Genomic DNA, 5,593 nt, shown 5'->3' with positions numbered 1-5,593 from the left:
GTGCATGCTCTTGAACCCAGTGCTGTTCCTGGAAAGTCAAGTTGCTACGGTGGCCAGGAGTGCCTTTGCCTATCTTCGTCTGGCATGCCAGCTGTGCCCTTTCTTGAGGAAGGCAGATCTGGCCATGATAGTTCATGCCTCAGTTACTTCCCAGTTAGACTACTGTAATGCACTCTATGTGAGGTTGCCCTTGAAAAGCTGGGAGCTGCGGCTAGTGCAAAATGCAGCTGCCAGATTAGTGTCAGGTGTACTTTTTAGAGACCACATTACAGTTAGTCTTTGCATGCCTAGATATACTAGTAGTTAGATTGTATCTTGCTCTCTAGGAGTTTAATTAATATCCTGTTTGTTCACTCTCACTCTTTTCCTGCATCACTTTTAGCCTTTGTTCTCTGGGGTCTCATCTGCTCTCTCTCGCTTTCTCCTCCTGTCTTCCATGTAGCATGTGTGATAAGAGGTCTCAAACTAGATTATTTATCCAGTGTGTTTTGGACCTAAGTTTGATTTCTTTCTCTGCTAGATCTTGTGGGGGTTGTGAGGACCAGGTTGTTGAACTGTTCGACTTCTGCCTCTTAGCATAACGGATACTCTGCTTGAGAGAGCCACTACAATCTCTCATATTTCTCTATATCTACATGTCTTCCAAAGTTGCAATTTTCTCCTGAGATCAAGACAAGGTGCTGGCACTGACCGACAAATCCCTAAAGAATTTGGAGCCAAGATATCTGAAAGACCACTTCCTCCTATACAATCCTGCCAGAATTTTGAGATCTTCAGAGGAGGTCCTGCTGAGTGTCCCAACACCTTGTAAAATTAGGTTGGTGAATACAGATAACAGACTTTTTCTGTAGCAGCATCTCAACTGTGGAAGTCTCTACCCAAGGAAGTTATGCTGGGCCCATCTTTTTAAAGCTTCTGGCAGGCAGCCCAAACAGTGTTGTTCTGCACAGCAGTCAGAGTTTAAATTGCTGTTTTAATTGTTTTAAAATTGGATTCTAGTATTGTTTTTAGACTACTTTTAAGAGTTTTAAAAGAGTATTTTATAAGGTGTTTTTGATTTTTTTTTAATCTTGGTATTGTTTTAATTGGTTTTTTTTTTTTCTTTATCACCTCAGGAGCCCTTGTGGGCTGGGAGGTGATACAGAAATATCTAAAATAAATCAAGAAATAAATACACACCCAGTTAAGACATGGGAGTGAGAAGTGGGCTGTACAACAGAAGCAGTGGGCAGGCTCACTCTTCAGAGACTGCCTCCCATTTTACCCAATGCAATGGACAAAGGAAACAAACTCCATTCTTTGGCCTAGCTAGAAAGGCTCAAATGATCCCCATCAACACACCACCATCACCTGGAGAGAAATGATTCCTCACTGTCCCTGTATTTGGATGATGACATGAAAAAGCACTATCCACATACACTAAAGTGCCTTTCTAGAGCTCCCCTGAGTGTGTAGTGCAGCACCTGGAAAAATAAGTGACCCTTCTTGAATATCTTTTTGTGGCTTACAAAAATCCCTAGATCCTTTTTGTACATATTTCTGTCAAGCTAGGTTTCACTCAACCTGTATCTGATTTTTCCCGTCTAAATGTAGAACTTTACATCTGTTCCTCTTGAAAATAATTTGCTTTTTTCTGACCCTGTTCTTCTTTCTGCGAAGACCATACTGAACCCCAAGTATTAGCTCCCCCTCTTAGTTTGGCATAATCTCCATTCCATCAACAACTTGTCACTTAGAAGTTATGGTTGAGTACAGTTTGTCAATCAAGCAGGAATGCACCCAACAGGAGCACTGTCTAGCCCACAATTTTCCAGCTTGCCCACAATAGTATCATGTGCCCCATGATACCATTGTGGGCAAGCTGGAAAATTGTGGGCTAGAAAGCATTGCAGAAATCAGAATACATTGCACCCACAGCATTCCTCTGAAACAGCAAGATAGTCATTCTGTTAAAAACAAACCTCATCTGACATGACTGGTTTTGAAAAATCCATGCTGGCTTTATGTAATCACAACGTTCTTTTCTAACGTTCATAGACTTACTGCTGAATGATCTGTTCTAGAACTTTTCCTAATATCAGTATTGAGCAGTTGGTAGTCATCCAGATCCTCTTTTTTGAACATGAGCACCGTTGTTTGCTTCCTTTATAAGAGGCAACCCAAGATGAAATAAGGAAGACTCAGTGGAAATGAGTAAAAATCAGTTTCTGAAGTCTTGCCCAAGTCTAGATGTGACATGCAGGAGGGAGAAGGAGGAAGAACACAAGTGGAGGGGGAGAGAAAGGAAACCTGGGATAATTCAAGAAAGAATTTGGATGAAACCCTGAAAATATGCAAGTATTTGTGTTCCGTTGTCTCCACAGGAACATCACATTCAAGGCCTGTTTTGTCCCAGGCCTCAAAAATAACATTGCAGATTCTCTTTCTTGTTTCCAGGAGGCCAGGTTCCACCAGCTGGTTCTCAGAGTAGACCCCTTGCTCATGCCTTTCCCAGAGGAACTGTGGGAGGTTGGAAATCTGATGTGATATAGGGCATCCTGTCTTCACTAGCTCCACCCACCCTCAGAACCTACAAAAGAGCTATCTCCAAGCTGTTAGTGTTTTGGGGGGGGGGGATTGGGCATCCGGATCCACTGGCCAGTATGGTCCCACACCATTTTACAATTCCTGGTTTGGTTGAGGGAGGCGAGCATTGCACCATGAACTTAGCCACAATTTCTTTCTTTTTTAAGGTTGGGGGGTTTCGGGACCCTTGTACATCATTTCTGGTTAGGAGAACCTGAGAAGACTGGGAGAGGACACACGCGGGGTGTGTGGCTGGCAGGAGACCCATTTGTTTCAAGCTGCTCTCCAGGCTCTCTGATCAGCTTGAACGGGTTTGCATATCCAAGAATGAGGTCAGCCTGTCCAGAGCTGCCTTCGTAACTGCATTCTTTGGGGCTTTGAGGGTGGGCGAGCTCATCCCTTCTTCCAAATCAAATGGCCCCAAACAGGCTTTACAGAGGGTGGATGTCTCTTTTGTTTGAAACACTGTTTGCTTATTTCTTCACAGGTCCAAGTGTGATCAATATGGCAGGGGATCCTCCATTGTGCTGCGAAGGCTCCACAGCTCCCACCTGTTCCTGGTTTGAACCTTGCACAAATACATGGCATCCCACCTGAGGAGCAAAGGCCCTTTGTTCACTCACACCGATGGCTCTCTGCTGACATGCTTCCAGATGGTGTCAGTCCTTTGCCTGTCCTTGCAGCGCATGGGACTCCCTCCAGGATACTTTGAGGGACATTCCTTCGCATTGGAGCTGCTACTATGATTGCGGGATGCTGCTTGCCAATAGACTCTATGAAAAGACTTGGCAGGTTGAAATCTGGGGCCTGCATAGGCTACATTCAGCTGGCTATGGACTCTTGTTCGGGGCCCTCTTAGGAATCAGCTTCATGGGTTGGCGGAAGTTGTCTCCTAAAGGGGTGCAGCCTTTGGTGGCGGTAGCATAGGTCTGGTAGGTGTGGTTTCCAGGACTGCGTGCCACTGGATTGAGAGTCCAAAGGGGACCCGGGGTGCTAGGAACGTTACAGCTTTGCCATTGCGGAGGTAATGCCAATTCAGCGTCCCATAGTGACAAGGGGTAGAGATGCTATCAGTCAGTAACCAGAGATGCAAATGGGAGATTAACCGGTTACCTCTTTTGTCATCCTGAAGCTTGGCTGTGACCAAGCAAACTGGTTCATTGATCGATAGCAGATAGTTCAATGACAGATCCAGACCTCATGCTTTGCGGGCCAAACCCACATTTCAGCTGTTGTCAATAAAGTTTTGGCCTTTTCCTTCCAATTGGACATAGTGTGGTCTTTTTTGCAGCCTCCCCTCCATGGCAAGGGACTCTTTTTGATTAGTTTTTACTATGTTCATAAAACATACATTTTATTTGCTGTTTAAGAGTTTCAGCCACATCCCTGATGTCTGGGTAAATCTTTGATGGTGGGGGCAGGGCGGAGTGGGAGCACATATTCAGATACTAAAATATTGTGGGATGATTCACTATGAGAGGGATAAGATAGCTGTTATGGTTAATTAGTATAGGAAACTAATGTAACACATTTGTGTGTGTGTACGTGTTTGTGTATATGTGGCAAGAGTGGGAGAGACAGACTGACAGAGACATAGATTTAGGGGGAAATAATTGATGTGACAATAGCATTCCTGGTTTTACTGCTGAAATGAAATGTTGGACAGTGTGTGACTGTAGAGGCTGCTTTCACACCTGCTACACTATGCAGCTTGTTGACATTGTGAACAATTACTGTAGTGCTAGCATATGCCACAAGCCCATCCACATGGATCTTTCTACCAGACTCTCTCCCTGACCATGACAGCTTTATAGTCCCTGCTCTCAAGCTTTCTTTGCCTCATGCTTTAAGAGCCAAACTATAAAACCAGAGATTATTCTCACAGAAAGTCTGGTCAAGCTTACCACAGTGAACCCACTAAACAACACAGTCAATGGTCCATATAGTACCCATATAGTACCCAATCCAGGAAGGGATGGTGAGTGAGTGAAAGTGAAGGGATCTAATCTCTGCTATGCAGGAACTCTAAATCAAAGCACTCCCAACAGATGGCCATCCAACCTCTGTTTAAGAACCTCCAAAGGAGACTCTACCACACTCGGAGACAGTGTGTTTCACTGTTGAACAGCTCTTACCATCAGGAAGTTCCTCCTAATGTTGAGGTGGAATCTCTTTTCCTGTAGCTTGCATCCATTGTTCCGGGTCCTAAAGATGAGTACCAGGTGCTGTAGACTACATTTTAAAGAAAGGAATTTGCAAAATCAACTCTGAGTATCCCTTGCCTAAGAGAGTGTTATTAAATTCAAGGGACCTGAAGACACATCACACACAGAGAGAGAGAGGGGGGGGGGGAGAGAGGGAGAGGGAGAATGAATGAGAGAACACTCACTTACCTCCTTTGTATTTTCTCAGGGGCTCTGTGCACTATAATTTGTACAGGAAGGATGCCATGTGATATGGTGTGGTGCAGTGTAGTCCAGAGGCTCATAGTACTTGGATTAGCAGGTATAACAATATAATTTGCCACTCACCTCTGGCTCCTGTTTACTTTGAGATTAGAGGCATTCCTCAGAGCTGCTGAAGGAAAATGAATTTTCCTTGTTACAATATATTGCTAGGAACTTTCCCTATCGTAGTATCAGGTACACTGTTTATTTTTTGGAATGGGCAATCAAGGCCCATAAACTTTGAAAAGTATCTGCTCCTGTTGAAGATGAAAACTTCTAGAATCAGTTCTGAAATTAATTAGCATAGTTGCATGAATGTTTGCACTCTCCTTGGAGGTATATGTCTGTACTTCAAACTTTTCCATGACACCACAACTGTGCTGAGGTTTTTTCTTCACAGCAGCTTAGAAAGCTGCTGTGGCTACTCAAAAACCTTAGAGCTATGTGCATTTGGGATATTTCACTTTATGAAGGCAAATAATTAAATGTTTGATAATATAATTTAGAAATGAAGAAGAAGACCTTTATAACAAGAGTAATAGAGACAAAATTTCTTTTAATCTGTAACCTTCAGGACAGAT

This window comes from Sceloporus occidentalis, unplaced genomic scaffold, assembly GCF_023333645.1.
Source record: "Sceloporus occidentalis isolate IW3139 unplaced genomic scaffold, rSceOcc1.0.p SCAF_3, whole genome shotgun sequence".
Classification (NCBI taxonomy): Eukaryota; Metazoa; Chordata; class Lepidosauria; order Squamata; family Phrynosomatidae; genus Sceloporus; species Sceloporus occidentalis.
This window is presented reverse-complemented; position numbering follows the sequence as displayed.